Here is a 22,218-nt window from a genome sequence, read left to right as displayed (position 1 = left end):
AAAGAAAAAGTTTTTAATGGATTTTGAATAAACGTGCAATAAATTGTTACTGTTTTGAATTTCATTGTATTATTGTCTTTCATTGATCTGGACACTTTTCTGTTGTTGCAGCCTAAAATAGCATGAGCATTTTTTGCTGCTGCATCACTCCTCGGGTTGACTCATGTTAAGCTTGTGGTCCACTAAGACCCCTAGGTCCTTTCCCCATGTACTACTAGCAAACCAGGTATCCCCCATCTTATATTGGTGCAGCTGGTTCTTCCTGCCAAAGTACAGAACTTTAGATTAGTCCCTATTGAATTTCTTTTTGGTTTTGGTCATTTATGATTAAGTTATTAGGGGGGAAATGGAATTAGGAGTCATTTTCATCAAAGGACTTAAGGCAATTTATACAGATCAAACTGCAAACCTGATTGTAAATAATGCCATTACAGGAAAAATGTAAGGTATAGAAGGGGACAAGGCAAGGATGCCCCCTATCAAGAAGAACTACCGTCAATGGAAGAATGGAGAATGAAGTTAATGGAATACGCAGAACTTGATAAATTAACAGGAAGGATCCGAGGCCTACGAGACCACAGATTCACCAAAGACTGGAGTAAATTTGCAGATTATTTAAAAAGTATATGCGATGAACAAATAACATTTGTAGGTTTGCAAGAGGCTTTGTGGGGAAAAAATATTAGAAATACTGTAAAAAAGGGAATAAGAGGGAGGAGGTTTATAATAAAAGGCAATATAAAATTAAGAAATGCGGAAGAAGGATTAAAACGGAGGAGTTGCAGAAGAGCTGAGGGAAGCACAAAAAAATGTATATGTGAGAAATTTTGTTATGTGTTTTTATATTTTTGTATTGTAAAATGAATATATATATATATATATATATATATATGCTTTCGTAGATTTTCACGGGTACAGGAATGCAGGTTTTGGTGTCCTCGGGTGTCTTCCCGTGTAAAAGTTGGGGTGTCTAGGCGACGTTTCGACGAGGTCTCACTCGTCATCTTCAGGCTGGTGCTTTCGGCTTCTTGTTACTGGAACAGAGCAGGATCTCAGTGTTTGAGTTCCTATAAATACTGTTGAGGAGGTGTGGTGTATAGCCTCCAATGTTCTGGGCAGAGAGGAGGTTCCCAGGCTAGTGTGCCTTTTCTTCTTTTGTTCCTTAATTACTTGAGGGATATCTTGAGTGATTTCTTGAGTGATTTCCTGAATCCCACTTAGGCACAATCACACCACCACCCTGCACAAATAAACTCCGTAGCCAAGACTCTCATCTCCAGAACCAAACGCCTGGCTGACGAAGACCACTTGACAACTGAGTTACAGAATCTCTCAAATGTGTTAATTGCCAATGGATACCAGCAAAACAGGGTTACGAAGCTAATCCAAAAAGAAACACCCCCCAAAAACCAAGACACAGAAGAAAACAATGGCATAGCCCTCCTTCCTTATATCAAGGGCACTACAGATAAAATTAGCAAAATCCTCCATAAACACAATATCAAAACAGCCTTTTGCACCAACCAAAAAATAGCCAATATCCTCAGAAACCCCAAGGATAAAATTCAGTTGGAAAACCAAGGGGTCTATGAAATACCCTGCAAAGTCTGCCCAGCCACGTACATTGGACAAACAAACAGACGAATAAATGCACGGATCGCAGAACACAAGAATGCCGTCAAAAAAGAAGAAAAAACTTCCTCTCTTTTCCAACACATGAAAGAAACAGGACACGAAATTAATTTTGCAGATTCCAAATTGCTCTTTAACATGGAACATCACCACAAGAGAATAATCATGGAAGCCATCGAGATAGAGAAACACCCTCACAACATGAACAAGCGTGACGACACATCCCGCTTGCCAGACATCTGGAAATTAGCCCTCCCCACAAAATCTGACACCAGATCCAGAGGCACACAGAACGCCATCACCAATCAACCATACCAGACCCAAACCCAGACCCTCTCCACAGATAAATTACAGACACCATCCAGTAGCCAAACCAGGGTGGCACCTCCGGATGCTGCACCCCCCTGCAATCCCTACACAGATCTGGCTGGCACAGGCCACAAAACCACAGCTCGCCCCTATACACGAAGCCAAGCCAGAGCACAACCAAGTGCAGTACAGCCATCTTCTCAGAAAAACTCTTCACAAAGTTCAAGAGTTCAAGACACGAAGGCTTTAGCAACTAATCCACACCTAATGACCCACCTAAGTGGGATTCAGGAAATCACTCAAGAAATCACTCAAGATATCCCTCAAGTAATTAAGGAACAAAAGAAGAAAAGGCACACTAGCCTGGGAACCTCCTCTCTGCCCAGAACATTGGAGGCTATACACCACACCTCCTCAACAGTATTTATAGGAACTCAAACACTGAGATCCTGCTCTGTTCCAGTAACAAGAAGCCGAAAGCACCAGCCTGAAGATGACGAGTGAGACCTCGTCGAAACGTCGCCTAGACACCCCAACTTTTACACGGGAAGACACCCGAGGACACCAAAACCTGCATATATATATATATATATATATATAAAAGGATGCCCCCTATCACTGCTTCAATCTATATCAGCCCTAGAGGTGTTGGTGCAGAGGATAAGAAATAATTCTGACATAAAGGGGATATCGGTGGGCCAAGGGAATTATAAGATAAAAGCCTTTGTGGTTGATGTGGTGTTTTCTGTAGAAGAACCATTGAGTTATTACCATTTTCAGAGTTGGTTACCTTATTGGCAACTACATGAAATATACAAAGAAGATAACAAGAAAGGATTTAGCTATACGACATCCAGATTCCAAAAGGAAATTGTAGAAGGGAGGGTGAAGCTGCTGAAAGGTGGATATAGTAGTCTGTTAGAATGGGAAACAAAAGATGAAGAGGTGAAATCAGTAATGATTAAATGGGCACAGGATATAGGTCAAAATATAATGTTTGAAGACTGGGAAAGATTATGGAAAACTGATTTAAAATTTACAGATTGCTCTCTGTTGAAAGAAAATTATATGAAAATGATGTATAGATGGTATACAATACCAGTACAGATAGGAAGAATGTATAAAACCGGTTCAAACATGTATTGGAAATGTAAGGAAAAAGAAGGGACTTTTTACCATATGTGGTGGGATTGCAGTAAAATTAGAAATTTTTGGGAAATGATATAATGAGTTGAAGAAAATGTTCGAATTAACATTTGTCAAAAAACCTAAAGCATTTTTGTTGGGGATTTTAGGGAAAGACCTGCCAAGGAAATTTAAGAATATCTTTATGTATGCAACAACGGCAGCATGAGTCTTAATAGCACAAGGATGGAAGAATGAAGAAACCCCAACTGAAGAACTATGGCAAGAGAAACTGATGGACTATGCGGAATTGGCGGAATTGACATGCAAACTACGTGATAAGGACAACTGTGACTTTAAAGAAGAATGGGAACCTTTTACAAAGTATTTAAATAAACAACAAAATGAACTGGACTCCTTGGCAGGTTTTGAATAAACATTCACAAATTTATTATTAATAACATATAGACAAATAGGTTAAGGATTTTTACAATTTTATAATATGCAGAAAATTCTAAGTATGGAAAAACGAGAGAGAGGAGCTGAGGGAAGTCTGGGGGGTGGCGGGAGGGGGGGTTGTATTTTGGGGAAGGGGAAGGGGAAAATGGAGGGGGGAAATGAGGATGATATGTTTTACTGATAAAATGTTATGTTACAATTCCTAATAAAAATATCTTATAAAAAAGTGTACCTAAGTTATTGGTGGAAAGAAGGAAATATGGAGAAGTTGCAGATCTTAAAACAACTAAAACTAAGGTTATGGTGAAAAATATGGATGCACAGGCAAAAAAAGATTGGCAGATGGCCAGTGGGCTGACAACTGAGAAAAAGGTGAAGTATCTGGAAATATGGTTAACAGTGAAAAACTCCAATATATTTCAAGACAATTATGACATGAAAAGATATAAGAAAAAACCTTGAGTCATGGGCAAGAATGAAACTGTCTCTAATGGGAAGAATTTTGGTTATAAAAATGAATATATTTTGCCCCAAATTCTATTTTTATTTCAAACCACTCCAATAGTATGCAGAACAAGATGCTTCAAAGAATGGCAAAAATATGTTTCTAGGTTTTAACAACAACAACAACAACAACAACAACAACTTTTTATTTATACCCCGCCCTCCCCGGCCAAAACCAGGCTCAGAGCAGCCTTGTCTGGCAAGGGAAGAAACTGAGAGTTAAATATAAAATTTTAATAGATATAAAATAAAGAGGTGGGTTTTCGTTGCCAGACATATGGTTGTATGATGTGGCGGCTTGTCTGCCCTTCTCCCCCAAACTGTTCTGCAGTGAATCAGGCCAGCGTCCAGCTTGCCACCTGGTTTGCCAGGTGCTGCCGCCCACCTTTTGCCAAGGGAAGGAGAGACTCCCCAGGGAAGGCATCTGGATTTGTCCAGATTGGGGGGGGGGGGTGAACCAGAGACTGGAGGGAACCGAAGCCCCAAAGTCTCTTTCTCAGAGGCCTGAGGCAAGAGGTGCTGCTGGGAAAAGAGGCAAGGAGAGGGGCTGGCTTTGGACTCAGAGCCTAACTGATGAGCTGAGGGGCAGTGGCATAGCAAGGTCAGGTGGTACCCGGTGTGGAAAATTTATTGTCACCCACCCCACATATTGAAATTATTAAAAGATGGAAAAATAAGATACTTACAGCTGCAAGTGTTATTTTCTAGTTTATTTGCTTAACACTGTGAGCATAAGCACTTAAAACCAGTGTGGTGTAGTGGTTAAGAGCGGTAGTCTCGTAATCTGGGGAACCGGGTTCGCGTCTCTGCTCCTCCACATGCAGCTGCTGGGTGACCTTGGGCCAGTCACACTTCTGTGAAGTCTCTCAGCCCCACTCACCTCACAGAGTGTTTGTTGTGGGGGAGGAAGGGAAAGGAGAATGTTAGCCGCTTTGAGACTCCTTAAAGGGAGTGAAAGGCGGGATATCAAATCCAAACTCTTCTTCTTCTTCTTCTTTTTTCACGGTGGGAATTTCTTATGAATGAAATTTTTTACTTCATTTCACTATTTGGCAGCCTACTGTTGATGTGGAGTGAAGGAAGCTGAGGTGCTGTGTGAGTGCAACTGCAAAAAACAAGCTCCTGTGCTGATAAGTGATACCCCACTTACCTAGAATACAAGAAGAGCCAGTGGTGGAGGAAGGGGAGTGCAGGTGGCGCGGGACACCCCAGGTGTCATCACTGAGGGGAGTGACAAAAATATGAGTTTTGGTTGGTTGGTTTAAAAAATGGGTTCACTAAACTTTTTAGTTCAGTCAACAAATGTAACGAAATGTGGCTGGCACTGGGCGCCACACTGCGGGGGCTGGCACTTACCATGGGGCCTGCAGTGTGCCTGAGCCATGTGTCTCTCCTGGGAGTGACATGGTGGCTTGGGTGCCTGCAGGCTCCGTGCTGCCTGAAACGGCAGCGTGGGACTTGCATCTGCCCACTGCCTCTCCCTCAGCTGCCCTACAGCCGATGGGGAGGTGGCAGAGAGGCGCCACACAGCTCACCCCACCCCCATGGGCTAGCTATGCCGCTGGTCTAAGTCACTGGAAACAGGCCTTTTTAGTTTACAGGTTACAGACGCTTCAGGTTACAGACTCCACTAACCTAGAAATAGTACCTCAGGTTAAGAACTTTGCTTCAGGATAAGAACAGAAATCGTGTGGCGGTGGCGTGGTGCGGCGGCAGCGGGAGGCCCCAATAGCTAAAGTGGTGCTTCAGGTTAAGAACAGTTTCAGGTTAAGAATGGACTTCCAGAACAAATTAAGTTCTTAACCCGAGGTACCACTGTACTATGTTTGCTTGAGATGTAAAATATCTCTCTCTCTCTCTCTCTCTCTCTCTCTCACACACACACACACACACACACACACACACACACATTTCTAATAAAGCTTTTGCCCCACTGTTACTTTTACGAAGTGGGAGCTACTGCAAATCTATCTAACATTGCATGCAATCCTTTTGTGCGAGCTTGATCATGAAAGAAAAAGTTCGTGCTTTATATGGATTTCAGGCTACAATGTCTTCCCATCGCCAGGACAGGGCTCTGCAAACAGCTGGGGGGTTATTGACACTGTAAAATCCTGCTCATTCTAAATCAAGCGGGATGAAAACCTCCAGAGAAAGGTCTCTTTGCAAGAATTTGCTAGCACATCCCACACATGCCGCTAAAGAATTTACAACACAATAGCTACAGTTGAGTTCTTAAAAGCTATTAAAACCTCAAAAAGTTTTAAACCAGCTTGCTGGCGAAAACGCTATTTTGTCAGTGTCTGCGAGGGGGAAGCATACGGCGAGTAATTTTTGGAATATGCTCTGACAAAAGAAAAAAGAAAAATCTGATCTCCCAGATGAAGTGAACCTGTCCGTTGCGATCATCATAGCTGTAGATTCAGAGGCAGTTTGCTACTGAATACTAGCTGCTTTGGGGTTGGGGTGAGGTGAGTAATGAAACAGAGCTATTGCTGGTGGGCTTCTCAGAAGCATGTTCTGGGCCATTGAGCCAGATCAGTGTTTGGTCTGCTTCAGAGCAGCTTTTCTTACTTTTTTAGGATTCCTAGAGAAATCTCCTCTTGGCATTTTGGGAAATTAATTTTTAATATCATTCTATATTATACTGGCAGCAAAATGAAGTTATTCAAAATCAAAACAAAGGTAAACAAATATTAGGTGACTTTATAGAGTGAAGTGTGGTCACGGGTGGCACTGTGGGTTAAACCACAGAGCCTAGGACTTGCCGATCAGAAGGTTGGCGGTTCGAATCCCCACGACGGGGTGAGCTCCCATTGTTCGGTCCCTGCTCCTGCCAACCTAGCCGTTCGAAAGCACATCAAAGTGCAAGTAGATAAACTCCAGTGGGAAGGTAAACAGAGTTCCCGTGCGCTGCTCTGGTTCACCAGAAGCGACTTAGTCATGCTGGCCACATGACCCGGAAGCTGTACTCCGGCTCCCTCGGCCAATAAAGGGAGATGAGCGCTGCAACCCCAGAGTTGGTCACGACTGAACCTAATGGTTAGGGGTCCCTTTACCTTTACCTTACAGAGTGAAATTATAGACTGAGTTATCCCCTTTCCCTTTTCGCTTGACTAGTGTTTATTGGTTTGTGTGTTGTGGATGATATATTTGTGGGAGGTTTTCTGTTGCCTGCTTGTTTTGCTCTTATGTTCACTGCAACCAAATGTATATGTGTAGATGCTCCAAGTTTTGATTGTCTGCTTGCTTCTCATTGATACAGTAAGTCTTAAAAACAGCAATAGCAATGGGAATTATGCAGCAAAGAGTTTGGGGAATGGCTTCCAGTTCAAACCTAGGCATCTCCGGATTCCCCATCCCTGTTTGGAGGTGAATGAGAGGGCCTGTGGAGTCCAGAAAAGTTGATGGTTTCCTAAGCCAGCCACAGAGGAAAGAAAGTCAATCTCTGCAACCAGCACAGAAACACAAAGGGCTTGCAGAGGAGTGCTGGATCCTCCTCTTTTAAAGAACACAACCTGCCAAGGAGTCAAAAGCTCGCATTTCCCGTGAGCTGCGGAGGATGGGATTGCCCTCACCTGCACTCAACACGGAAGCCTTGTGGCAAGCTAGTAAAGATTTCTGCAGGCTAGTAAGTTCTGTTGGCATATATACAAGTCTGGCCAACTGCCTTCCCCTGTAGTAAACTATAGAGAGAAAACAAGAAAATTTGCTTCCATATGCACTTGGCCTATATACCAGCTTCCCATTAGGTAGATCACTGTTGCTTGCCAGGAGGGCAGAACGAAGGATGAGGCAGCTGAGAGACCAACACAGTGCAAAGAGACCAGCGAAAATGGCAGGTTGCCTTCACCAGTGCGTTGGCACCACCAACGGTGTGTGGTCAGTGGACACAGGGGACTAGGCTAGCCCCCTGAACGTTCCTGGTAAATTAGAGTATTAAAGTATTAAAGCTGGGCACCTCCTTCCGAAAACCCGAGAAGCTTCTGCCGGCTTAGGGAGGGAGGCATGATGCTCTGACGGGTCCAAGAGCTCTTGCCAACTTCCTAAAGCCCACCTGGTTTTGGGAAGGAGGCAGAAGGGCTGCAGCATCCTGGGAAGTTTCTGTCCAGCTTCGGGAAGGAGGCACCATGCTCACGAGCATGACATCAGGAAGTCGCATGTGCGTTCTGCCCCACCCAATCTCCCTCACATGCTGGAACCTCTAGCCCAAACTCTTCCCCTAAAACAATTTTTTTAAATAATATTTTTTATTAATTTTAACATATAAATTATAAAATGTACCACAAAGCTTATCACTTATACAATCTTTTTGGACTTCCATCAGCACCTCTGATGATCCACCGCTTTAACCACTTCTTATGCATTTCTTAACTTTATATTGCCCTTACATTTCTTAACAAATCATCCTCCCCCTTACCCATTTTTACAATACTTCTAATAGTACTCCTCACAAAATGTCTTAGAACCCTACAAACATCGTCTGTTCTTCACAATTACTTTTCAAATAGTCCGTAAATTTACTCCAGTCTTCCATGAATTTCTGGTCTCACCGGTTTTGAATCCTTCCTGTTAGTTTATCTAATTCTGCATAGTCCACTAACTTCATCCTCCATTCTTCAATCGGCGGTAACTCTTCTCGCTTCCATTTTTGGGCCAATAATATTCTTGCTGCTGTTATTGCATAGAAAAAGAGCTTACATTCCTTTCTATTTATATCACTCCCCACAATGCCCAATAAAAATGCTTCTGGTTTCTTTATAAATGTATATTTCAACATTTTTTCAACTCATTATATATCATCTCCCAGAAGCATTTCACCTTTTTACATTCCCACCACATCACCTAAAACAAATTTCACCGCACACCATTGAACACCACACTGACTTCTCTGCACAACAACGCCACCCTACCCAGTGAGTTGCTTCTGCTTCTCAACAGGGTGGAGCAGTTTTATTGTTATAAAATAATTCAGAGGGAATCCAGTTGGAATGCTTATATAATGCAGCTTAGGGTGTGGAAAAAGCCCCAGAAAGTCTTGCAGCTACAATTTTTACAAAGATTTCAACGACAGGACCTTTCAAGTGTAACTTTTAAAGTGTCATACATACAGTACTTAGTCAAACACACTGGCGTTTGAAAGGAGGCCATACAATGGCTCTAATTGTACAAATCATGTCCCACTAGAATTAGGTCAACTTGTAATGAGGATAAGCACTGAACAGTTGCAAGCTCCACAAAGAAAAAGAAGGATATTTACAGAAGCCTATCAAGAGAGGGGTTTTGGGGGGGGGGGGCTACCTAAACACACTTACAGTAACTATACATATTCTTTAAATGTTGACCAGCAGCAAAAAAGGACATTCTCGCCATGCAAAAAAATCTGCACAGTATTGCATGAAACTAATTGAGCTTCCAACCATGAAAAGAAAGAAGGGAAGACATTGGAAGAGGCTTTGAGATGGAGAGAAACAGATATATATACCTGGGCCTTTAGGACAAGATTTCAGTGGTGAGGAAAATGTTTGGCGTTTATTGGAGTGGGGGGATATTGTATCCTGGAATAGCATGGCTGGTTTCACACCATTTTTTTTTTTTAAAAAATGGAGCTGTTTAAAGGCTTCTCTGATATCTTTCCTAACATTTCTACACAGATAAGGAGTCTGTCTCCCATTAAACACAGCGATCATGTGTCAACGGCCCCACCCTCAACCACATGTAAAGGAAGACTGGCTCACTCAAGTCAGGGGACTCCCATAAACAGCCCTTCAGGACTATCTAAACTCTTTCCTTGTCATCTTGAAGACCAGCTCTGAAACTTCTCAGCCCAAGACAAGTCATTCTAGGTGACTGAGAAGCTGCTGGGCTGGCTCAGCCCCAACAGACCAGGTATTATCAATTGTCACATACCGTATTTTTTGCTCTATAAGACTCACTTTTTCCCTCCTAAAAAGTAAGGGGGAATGTGTGTCCGTCTTATGGAGTGAATGCAGGCTGTGCAGCTATCCCAGAACCCAGAACAGCAAGAGGGATTGCTGCTTTCACTGCACAGCGATCCCTCTTGCTGTTCTGGCTTCTGAGATTCAGAATATTTTTTTTCTTGTTTTCCTCCTCCAAAAACTAGGTGCGTCTTGTAGTCTGGTGCGTCTTATAGAGCAAAAAATACGGTGATTTGCCCAATGATTCAGCAGAAAGTTGTCAAAAGGTCAACATTTGAACTGAAAATTTGGTGTGCACAGCCCTAGTTGCAAGGCATTTCGCCAAGAGGGTGCTCTGTCAATCATATGCTGAATTGAAAGGATGGATTTCCTCACACAAATATCAAATTCAAGGTCACAATGCTTGGAGGGTTCTTCTATGGGTTTTGGTTGACTCAGTGGTAGTCATGCTACCACAAGTGTGTGAGGGAAAGATAGGGCCATCTGATTGCACTTTAGAGACATGTCTCGTGAGTTTATTCTGGTGGTTAGGCCTTTATTTTGATCTTTGCCGTCTAGTCTGTTCAGCACATGAAATGTTCTTAAGAACGCTTATTCTGACTTCATCATAAATCCTTTGGTCCTTTCTTTTAAGTGGTGAGCAAGGGTTACACAGACGATGAAAGATGCATGAACTTTGAAAGACTTGCTTTTGATGGAAGTTTATACATATTTGGAGTAGTCGCTTGATGTTATGATTGGGCCCATATGAACCCACACTGTCATAAAAGGGGGGGGGGGGGCTAAATAAGAAATAAAAACACTTTGAGCGCTGTTCAGTTCTTGCTTGGTGACACAAATAGACACTAATGGGGACGTCAGTGGGCTGTTCAGGTGTCAACTACTGAAGTTTTAATATTTTATCGGGAATTTATAAAGGGCAGGACATTCCTCAAGTGATGGGTCTAAAATGGCTCCTAAGCAACACTGAATGTATTAGGCAGAAGCAAACCACTAAGTGTAAACTCAAAGAGTTACAACAAATTGAAACCCCCTGATGAGCCCATACATATGGTCTATGTGTTTGCAGGCAGGTATTTACAGTTAGGAACTGACTGGAATTTTTGAAAGGTTAGCACGGTTTTTTATCTTTTTCTGACTTTGTCCTTTCAAATTGTGAAGGAGAAAGAGCTTTTTCCAAGTGATTTTTCAGAAATAAATAGCAATCAATAATGCTGCAGTCAAGACCTGCCATCATTGCCTGTTCTGTTCTCCACAGAACGGGATCATCTGAGAGAAATTACTTCCGATACTCTCAACATTTGCTGCCAAGAAAAGTGGTAGAAAGATGAGATGATAACTTTCACAATATAGTTTATCATTATGTATTTATGTGTAAATATTTTCCTTAACTTTGTTTTTGATGTTTATGTTAGTTGACGAAAACTGAAAAGAGCCCATATGCAGAAGGACTTAAGGAGGGAAATACATGGTAAGTGAATCAAAAGCCGTATTTTATTTTATTTTTGTCTCTCAGTTTTGGATACATAAAACCTTAACATATTGCTTCTGATGTCAAATATAGATGGCTCTTTTTAAAGGGATCATAAGCATATTTAGGGGAGGTTTTTTTGCCAACCGAGAGAAGAGGAATGACATTGACACATGCTGCAGTCAGAAGGAAGTGAATTTCAGATGCTGGACCTCTCAGCATCTTAAAAGGAGTCTGGTTTAAAATGTGATATGTGAAGCTGTTCTCCAAATGCTGGTCTTCTGGCAAAACGAGGGAACTTAAAATTGATTTAACATAACCAGAACTGCTGCTCTTGAATTCAACAAGGTGAAATACTGCTGCATGAAAAGCATTCCCTAGTAGGAGGACACCAGGAGCCTGCTCACACATATAAGATGTTGAGAAACTGTGTACGTGCAGCTACTCACACAGAGTCAATTAAGCTTTGGCAGACAGCCAGAAGGCAATCTGAAGGAGTAAGTCTGCCTGGTGATAACAGAGACATGGAGACCGCTCCCTGATTAGTCAAGCTCTCTCAAGGGAGTGATAATTAATGGCCTACTAACTGGTAGTTCAGAGTTTGGGTTCAGTGGTTCTGTGTCAGTGAGTGTAGGAGTTGTGAGTCGTGTCAGAGAGAGCTAGCTAAAGATCTGTGTTCTGTTCCTGTAAATAGTTCACTGTATATAATAAACACCTAACTACAAGTTCCTGGTTTCTGCTTCGTCTATCCTGTCTGCAGCCAAGTCGCCAATTGCTTCTGTGGATTCTGCGTGTACTATGCTAGGTCTGGCTAAGGTCCTGCAACTAATCAGAAAGTTGCGAAACACCAGATAGTAATAATAATAATAATAATAATAATAATAATAATAATAATAATTTATTATTTATACCCCGCCCATCTCGCTGGGTTTCCCCAGCCACTCCCCAGCCATTGGTTTTGCCAATATAGAAGTCTTGGGGTAGCAGGGTGTGTTCAATCAATCAATCAATCAGGTACCTTTATTGGCATCACAGTATAAAACATTTCGTGTAACTGGAATAATTAAAAAGGCAAGGGTGAAGCTATCAAGGGTCACACTATGGTTGTGTGCATTTGGATATTCTGCTATGCCATGTCTGTTTCCCGAAAGGATAGTTCATTGGGAACCCTTTCGGGTAAAACTGTGGCTAAAAGGGAAGCTACTAAAGCAGTAATGTCTTTGTCCCAATCTGCCAGGAGAAACCTTATTTGGCTTCTTCTCAGAGTTGTGGGCCGGATGTCCAACATTTTGCTCAGCATCAGCTGGTGAGGTCTGCTGTGTAAAGGACAATCTAAGAGAATGTGCTCCATTGAATCAGGTACTTCTTGATTGCAGGCACACAAACGGGCTTGAAATGGAATGTGTGAGAATCTGCCTTTGGTCACTGAGGAGCAGAAAGCATTTAGTTTCGCAAGCATAAAAGCTCTTCAATGGGAAGGGAGTAGTAGATCCTTTAGATATTTGGCACAGGTTCCGTGGGATGTTGCGATACCTAAGGCCTCTGGAGAACAAGATCTCAGAGTATGAGGTAACAAGTGCTGTCTTTTGTGGTCTTAGAGCCACTGCTTGATTTTCATCACGTACTTCAAGGTTCTCGAGGGCAATGGCCAAACTACAGATTTTGTTTTGAATTGCTCTATACCAGGGATGTCCAACAGGTCACTCACGATCTACTGGGAGATCCCCGGGTCGATCGCTGTGTCCCTTTCCTTAGCGTTGTTAAAATAGAATCCTGCCCCACCCTCCATTGTCACATGATCTGCAGAACGGAAGACGGAGTTTACTCACTGAGGCTGTTTCTCCAGCAATCCATTGGTGAGTGGCTGTTCCCCATTCTCCCTTGAGCTTAGGTTTGAATTCTCAAAAATTGGGGCTTCCCACCTCTCTCAAAAAGCTCAAGAACTTAGCCCTGTACCCCTGGCTGTCCTCCTTCCTTAAAAAAAGTTCAACAACTTTGACTTGAACCCCCCAAAAGGGGGTAGATCACTGCCAGTTTTTAATTCTGTGAGTACATTGCAGTCTCTTGGGAGTTGGCCACCCCTGCTCTATACAATCTGGATAAAATACGGTCTTTAAGCATAGAGGTTAAGAAGGAATTAGATGTTGTTGCGTGTCGAGGTCCCCAAGACACCCCCACCCCAATAACACACACTTCACACAGAATTTTTGTTTAAGGTTTTTGGCATAATTTTGGCCACAACTTTATTAACATACATGGATGTGAGTGGTTGCTTAGGCATTGGTTAGGACTATCTGTCCCCCCGCCTGGGGACAGAACTGACTTCTGGATTCCAGCAAAAGTCAGTGAGGGGGAAACAATGTTGGGGAGAACTGGAGCTACGCTACAGGCCTCAGCTTCTCCTCGCATGCTCCCAGGGGCTTAAGCAGCCCAAACCCGATTCCAGGTGTTTGGACGAAAGGATGGCAAGCCCCTGAATTCCTTTAACAGAATTCTCTTGCAGCAGCAACATTGGAGGGGCAGGCCCAGCCAATCCTTACCCCTCCTCCAACCAATTTTAACCAATGCCTAACCGCAACCTTACAAGCTGTGACGATTTGCTACGCAGTCAGCAAAACCAAATGGCCTCAGCCAATCAGCCAAATGGACAAAATTCCTACCAGGCCCCTGCCCCAATGGCAGACGACCCCATGACAGGCATAGCAAGGTCAACGCACAAGACCCAAACTAAGGGAGGGCGGGCGGGTGATCCGGTACACGCAGTGAAAGAGAAAGCAGACCGCTGTGAGCACTGTTTAAAAAATCTCTGTTCCCACCCCCAAACTGGCAACATCAAAATTACCCCAGCAACTCAGGCTACCATTCCCTGCCAGAGGCATCCCATCCCAAACTGCCTGGCAACAGAAGGGTGTCTTGGCTGCCCCCACCGCAACACATGCTCTCTTTTAATAAGAACCTGGACTTTCAGCCAGGCCTTGATTGTGGAGAGCCATGCTTTGGTTTTCTGTCAGATGTTGACCAGATTCAGCACATAAGGTTAAATAATTTACGCATTTAGGGGCACCAAGGATTTTATGAAGAAAGGTTGCTTGAATTTGTTCAACTTCTCTATTAAATGCTTGTATCCAAATTGGAATACCACATGTTTGAGTGCACACATTTTAAAACACAACTATCACTGGCGTGCTGATGTCACTCGCACATGGCACACGGCGTCACCTCCCTCAATTGTGGGGGCCAGGCAATGCGCTTGTTGGTGGGGGGAAAATGTTACCTCCTTCGCTTACATATGAAAAGAAGGGAGTCCAGGTTTCAGCAAAAGTATCTCTCTTGGTAACCATTTTTGCTTCTCTTCTAAGTTGAATTGGTCACTCCAAGATACCCACATTGCAATTTTATTATTTTTCCTGGCTCATGCCTGTTTTATTTATTTTTTACCAAAAAAAATATTCAGTTTTACTCTATGCATTTAAATTCAAACATTAATCATCATCATCAACATTCAGAATTCCAGAAAACTTGAACTTTCCTCCACCCCTCCATGGTTTCCATTATCAAACTTTTTCCACTGCATCATATATTTTCTCTGCTTTCTTGAAATAATCCCTTTCCTCCTTAGTTTTTAATACATTACAAGCGTTACTCAAATCCCACCAAAGCTTTTAGTTGTTTAGGGTGTTCTCTTAAGTAAGTTGTAAATTTCCCCCATTCCTTGTTAAAGTTTCTATCTTCTTGGTTTCTGATTTTTCTGGTCATTTTCGCCATTTTGGCATAGTCCATCATCTTCATCAGCCATTCGTCTCTGGTCGGGACTTTATCTTCTTTCCGTCTCTGGGCCATTAGTATCCATGCTGCTGTCATCGCATACATAAACGACCATTTCTGCTCTTTTAGTATCTCTGCATCTAAAATTCCTAGTAAAAAAAAGCTGGTTTTTTTCACAAAAGTTATGTTAAACATTTTTTTTCAACTCATTGTATATCATTTCCCAGAATGCACATTCAAAATACTTTTGAACCATAGCTTGAGAGGTAGCTCAGCCCGAGATTTCCAAAATCGACAGGATATTTATCGAGAAAAGTTACACGATTCGACATGACAGTGTTTTCAAAGGAAGTCAAGCAGAATTTGGCAACAGTAAGGCTTCCGGTTTCAGCTGCAAACTTCCTATTTTAGAGAAACGTTCTCCATTCTGCTGCTAAAACATGATGCTGTTTAAAAGGTCTGGGGGTGGTGGTAAGAAAATAGATGTCACAATGTTTTCGTGGTTTTGGTTTTTTTAAAAAAATGCAACCTCCCACGTTCTTTCACTTTGGTTTAAATCCTTCTTTTTGTGTGTCAAGCCTTTATTTAGTTTCACAGTTCATGCCTTTCATGTTGTCGCAAACCTTTACCGAAGAAGGTGAGGCCCCTTCTTTTTCTTCCCCTCTGAACAACTCTTTCCTGCTGTTTTACATCACAGCTGCTACTTGCTGGTGGTCTCTGCTGCTCTTCCCTGTATCTCTGCACCTATAGCTGCAGACAAAGTCAGAAGGAGAAAGGAGAAAAATTAATGGCATTCCTTTTAGTAGCACTTGCAACACTGGGAGAAGTTAGTTTGTAATTAGAGTGCTGGAAAGAGAGGATCGACACTGGCTGTTCAGCAATATCTGGAAGAAACACAGACAGAACACAGGAGGAATTGGGGGAAAAGGGCATTCCTGACATTTCACCCACTTCTCAGAATGGCTAGTTGTTCTGTGGGTAGCACTTACCCAGTTATAGCTTCCTCTTGGAAGAGAAATCACAGGAAAGCCATGGTGTTGGGGGTGGCAGTACTGTTTGTAATATTGGGTTTATTATTACTAATAATAATAATAATAATAATAAATATTTTTTAAATTTATACCCCGCCCATCTGGTTGGGTTGCTTCAGCCACTCTGGGCGGCTTTCAACACTCACAAAAAATAACAATAAAACATCAGACATTAACAGTAACATTCTGATCCTATATAAAAAGTCACTTTAAAATAGACAACTTATCTCAAATAAAGCAATATGCAACGATCCATTAGAATCCAATAGTAAACACTAAAATTAAACATCAGCAAGCAATAAACAGTTTACACTTATCAATTATAATAAATAATTACTCATCTGTAATCAATAAAAATACCAGCAAATCGCAATGCGACTGAAACTGCCTTGGTCGCACTGGTTGATGATCTCCGGCGGGCTAGGGACAAGGGTGAGAGCTGTTTCCTAGTTCTGCTGGATCTCTCAGCGGCGTTTGATACCATCGACCATAACATCCTTCTGGACCGTCTTGAGGGGCTGGGAGCTGGGGGTACTGTCATACAGTGGTTCCGCTCCTTCCTCCTGGGCCGTGTTCAGAAAGTTGTGGTGGGGGATGAGTGTTCAGACCCCTGGGCTCTCACTTGTGGGGTGCCTCAGGGTTCTGTCCTCTCCCCCATGCTTTTTAACATCTATATGCAGCCGCTGGGAGAGATCATCAGGAGGTTTGGGCTGGGTGTTCATCAGTATGCAGATGATACCCAGCTCTACCTCTCTTTCAAATCAGAACCAGTGAAGGCGGTGACGGTCCTGTGTGAGTGTCTGGAGGCGGTTGGAGGATGGATGGCGGCAAACAGATTGAGATTGAATCCTGACAAGACAGAAGTACTGTTTCTGGGGGACAGGAGGCGGGCAGGTGTGGAGGATTCCCTGGTCCTGAATGGGGTAACTGTGCCCCTGAAGGACCAGGTGCGCAGCCTGGGAGTCATTTTGGACTCACAGCTGTCCATGGAGGCACAGGTTAAATCCGTGTCCAGGGCAGCTGTGTACCAGCTCCATCTGGTACGTAGGCTGAGACCCTATCTGCCCGCGGACTGCCTTGCCAGAGTGGTGCATGCTCTGGTTATCTCCCGCTTGGACTACTGCAATGCGCTCTACGTGGGGCTACCTTTGAAGGTGACCCGGAAACTACAACTAATCCAGAATGCAGCGGCCAGACTGGTGACTGGGAGCAGCCGCCGAGACCATATAACACCGGTCTTGAAAGACCTACATTGGCTCCCAGTACGTTTCCGAGCACAATTCAAAGTGTTGGTGCTGACCTTTAAAGCCCTAAACGGCCTCGGTCCAGTATACCTGAAGGAGCGTCTCCACCCCCATCGCTCTACCCGGACACTGAGGTCCAACACCGAGAGCCTTCTGGCGGTTCCCTCACTGCGAGAAGCCAAGTTACAGGGAACCAGGCAGAGGGCCTTCTCGGTAGTGGCGCCCTCCCTGTGGAACGCCCTCCCACCAGATGTCAAAGAGAACAACAACTACCAGACTTTTAGAAGACATCTGAAGGCAGCCCTGTTTAGGGAAGCTTTTAATGTTTGATGTATCACAGTATTTTAATATTCTTTTGGAAGCCGCCCAGAGTGGCTGGGGAAACCCAGCCAGATGGGCGGGGTATAAATAATAAATTATTATTATTATTATTATAAGGACACATAACATAAAATAATTTTTAAAAAACTGTTGCTGAACTCCTCTCTTCCCAGCTGCTTCTGCTATTCTCAAAGTCATGCTCTGGGAAAGGCTCCCTGGGCTGGAGGGTAGGACATGGAAAAAGCCATTACCTGATGAGCAGCAGGGTTGACGAGAGTGCCTATCCAGCAACATGGTGCATTCTGGAGATTGTTGTACCATTGCCTGCATTACCACTCCATGCAAGCCCTAATCACCTGGATAACTCAGTTGATTTGAGTGTGGTGCTGATAATGCCAAGGTTGCAGGTTCAATCCCTGTATGGGACAGTTGCATATTCCTATATTGCAGGGGGTTGGCATGGATGATCCCCAATGTCACTTCCAACTCTGCAATTCTATGATTCTGTGATCAGCTGCCCCTTCATGGATCACTGCCTTGCCATTGCGAAGGGGCTTGAAAAAACTCCAAGAAGCTTTGAGCTATACCATGCAGGGCCACCCAAGATGGACAGGTCATAGCCGAAAGTTTAGACTAAATGTGATCCACCAGGAGAAGGAACTGGCAAACCACTCCAGTATTTTGCCAAGAAAACTCCATGGACATAAAAAAGGAGGAGCTTTGAGAAGAAAGTGAGAGTTTCCAAGGCATGCTCTGGTTCATGGGGTCACGGAGAGTCGAACACGACTAAGATGACTAGACAACAACAACATGGTCAGCTGCAATATGTGGTGCCTTTACCTGCAGATTGCAAATTCTGCAGGCAAAAGCAGGTCATCTCACATCACCTGTCAAACCTGGCCCACAGTGGGTGGGGGAGATAAGGATCTGCCCCATTGCCTGGATCCAGTTTCCCAGCCCTGATTTACAAAGCTATAGGTAGGCAACAGTTGGAGGCAAAGAGTTTAATCATTCATCCATGCAGCAAAGCCCTTGTCCTACATCAGAACCCTAGTTGCACCCTGAAATATGCTTCCAGTTCCAAATCTGTCTCTGTGGAGTGAATATTCTTCTCATAGGCACCATCTGGGGCACCAGGGAGACCAAGGGCCCCCCAAAAAAAATTCAAGTAGGGAGCTGCCCCCAAATGCAGAGGCTGTGTATGCACACTGCATGATGTACTTACCTTAATCGCACAACGCACGTGGCTTGCCTGTCTCACTCACACATGCCCTGCGGCATGCATGTGATACGTTAGTATGTCATGTGACATGTGTGCACAGTGTCAGCACATCATGTGATGCGTGTGCATGACATCAGTTGTGGGGACAAGGCAGCACACTTGATCCCTATCCATTCCAAAAACTATATTTGCCTTTACAGACACAAATTAACTCCCTCCTCTTACGTGGGGACTAGGATAAGGATGCGTCTTCTCCCCATAGCCTCTCCTTGCATTCCAATTATTTCCAAGTTCTTCCAGGCCTTTGACCTGAAATTTCCCTAATGAGGCATGGCTGGTACAGTCTGGCCACTGACCAGAACATTCGCCAAGCCTTCTGGTCCATTCCTTTTTTGTCCAATTCCAAATTCATTCATGGCAATGAAACAGATATCTCAGTCACAGTACTGCTTAGCACATAAGAAGCTGTTGCTTCAGACAGCATCTATGGGGCAAGAGTACAAGAAAGTGTCCCATTCCACAACCCACCTCCTCCCCAGGCGAAATGCAGATATGCCACACAACATCTGTCACCCGAGCCACTTGTAGCATCAGTGCCTTCATTTGGTCAGCTTGGACACCTTTCTGTTGTTGTTGTTGTTGTTTAGTCATTCAGTCGTGTCCGACTCTTCGTGACCCCATGGACCAGAGCATGCCAGGCACTCCTGTCTTCCACGGCCTCCCGCAGTTTGGTCAGATTCATGTTTGTAGCTTCGAGAACACTGTCTAACCATCTCGTCCTCTGACATCCCCTTCTCCTTGTGCCCTCCATCTTTCCCAACATCAGGGTCTTTTCCAGTGAGTCTTCTCTTCTCATGAGGTGGCCAAAGTATTGGAGCCTCAGCTTCAGGATCTGTCCTTCCAGTGAGCACTCAGGGCTGATTTCCTTAAGAATGGATGTGTTTGATCTTCTTGCAGTCCATGGGACTCTCAAGAGTCTCCTCCAGCACCATAATTCAAAAGCGTCAATTCTTTGGCAATCAGCCTTCTTTATAGTCCAGCTCTCACTTCCATACATGGACACCTTTCTAACAAACATATATAAAAACATAATGAAATTTAAAAACATAATAGAGCACTAAACATTAAAAACTTTCCTATACAGGATTGTGTTCAGATGGCTCAGGGGTCAGATAACTCCATACCCTCCAACATTTCTCCAATGAAAATAGGGACATCCTAAGGAAAAGTGAGGCAACCTAGGATCAAATCAGAAATTGGGATGGCTTCTCTAAATCAGGGATGTCCCTAGAAAATAGGGAGACTTGGGGGGTCTGAAATTCTTTGGACCTGCTTTGGTGTCCATGTCCATTGTGAATTGGAAACTGTCATTATCTCAAAAACTACATGAACTGCAGAGTGGAACTGGCAGGTTATATCCCATCCCTATTTTCAACCAAGGCAACAAAACCCATCCCATAACATAGCAAAAGAGGAACCATGATTTCTGGCCAGACTCCCTTAGAGCTGGTTCTGGTAACACAGCATTGATGGACTTGTTGAAAAACACACAAGAGAGTTGCTTGCAAGAGTGTCAAAACACAGATGTCACAAACTCAAAGTCATAGCTCCTCTTCTGTGAAAAGAAGAGCAAAAGAAATGTTTGTTTTATTTGTTCATTTATTATAAGCCATTTTATGCAACCTTTCTCTGATATTCCCAGGGAGATTGCCCCCACCAAAATAATAATAAAATAAATGAATCCTTTGAGAGGCACATTAGGTAGCTGTTTCTATGCCAGTCACTTGAGCCAGCATACATGCATGGGGATGATTCCCAGGTAGGTCTGAGTGCAGCTGACTACCGCAAAGCAAGAATCAAAATCTGGTTCTCTTAGGCCCCAAGACCATTGCTATTGCCTTAAAGCAGGCATAGGCAACCTTGGCCCTCCAGATATTCTGGGACTACAACTCCCATGATCCCTAGCTAACAGGACCAGTGGTCAGGGATGATGGGAATTGTAGTCCCAAAACATCTGGAGGGCCGAGTCTGCCTGTGCCTGCCTTAAACCAAGCTGGCTTTCTGTCCTTCCAAATGTGTCCTTTAAATCAGCTCCAGTTTGCATCATCTGCAGTCAATCATCCGGCATGTAATTCATCCCTTTGGTATTCTAAAAGGTCTACTTTTAGAAAGGATGGTTTCGATCCGAAACTCTTACAATCAGTCATTTCTTATAACGTACCTGGTTTTAAACTGGTGTGTGCATAGGGAGTGGGGAGTGGTCTGTTAATCTTGGGTGGTCTCTCTCTCTTTCTCTCTTTTAAGCCAAGGTTTGATTAAGTGTCTTTTCTCAACAGGTGACTCTTTTTAAATTGTTTTCTTACGGCAACCCATTTATTCCATGGCCTTTGTTCAGCAAGACTTGCTTTTCAAAGTTAACGATCATGTGTGACAACATGCTGAGTACAGATGGCAAACGACAAGTTTTAAGAATGTGGGTATTATGTAACCTGTGCAGGAAGGTATACATTTAATTTTGCTAATTAATGCACACGGAATGTATCTGCCCTGCTTTATTTACTTGAATATTCCCACTGAGGATATGATTCCTGACTACTTCAGTGTTTGTTACCTTGTATTAAAGGGTAACATGACAGAGAGAATTGATAATAAATGGCACATTGGATACAGGGTATCTATTAAAACTCAATTATCTTTAAGTTCCTGGGGCTGATTCAATTATTATAAGTGCTGCACTGACACTATCAGAAATCCTAATATAACCAGGCATTATTGGATCAGAAGTGAATTCTTGTTTACCTCAGTATCCGTACTCCCAGGGATCATTTATTTATTAACAAAATGTATATCCCACTTGCTCAACAGAAGGTAAGTTTATAAAGAAGACTCTAAAATATTTTTTTTAAAAAACCAACACCCTTTTTCCAATACTTTTCAGATTATGTAGAACAGCAATATTTTCTTAGCATAGAAAATATGAAACTGTAAGAAAGGAAAACAAATTATTGATTAATTAGTTCCATTTATGGATTGCTTCTCTTGCAATATCTCAAAGCGATTCACAACGAAAAAAATAAAATGATTAAATCAATTCTATATGTAAAAAGAATTGAAACCAATTGAAAGAGTAGGGTTGGGAGCCCCTAGTTTGCACAGAATGTTGAAAAATTCAGATGTTTTGGGATTTAATCAGCAA

At 43.1% G+C, this 22,218-nt stretch overlaps 2 long non-coding RNA genes across 2 annotated transcripts in view; one reads left to right on the top strand and one right to left on the bottom strand.

Moving 5' to 3' along the window:
* Nucleotides 1–14,886: 14,886 nt before the first annotated feature.
* LOC310676429 lies at nt 14,887–21,320 on the bottom strand. Its single transcript, XR_014510565.1, has 2 exons — nt 21,244–21,320; nt 14,887–15,954 (listed from the first exon to the last, which is right to left on the bottom strand). It is a non-coding gene; the product is annotated as an uncharacterized lncRNA (long non-coding RNA).
* The window catches only part of LOC310676351, a 43,816-nt gene continuing 42,849 nt past the window's right edge, over nt 21,252–22,218 (top strand). Inside the window, exon 1 of the long non-coding RNA XR_014510481.1 lies at nt 21,252–21,495. This is a non-coding gene — a long non-coding RNA (uncharacterized lncRNA). The remainder of the gene's footprint in view (nt 21,496–22,218) is intronic.

This window comes from Podarcis tiliguerta, assembly GCF_965153285.1.
Source record: "Podarcis tiliguerta genome assembly, chromosome: 4".
NCBI classification, from domain to species: Eukaryota; Metazoa; Chordata; class Lepidosauria; order Squamata; family Lacertidae; genus Podarcis; species Podarcis tiliguerta.
This window is presented reverse-complemented; position numbering and strand designations above follow the sequence as displayed.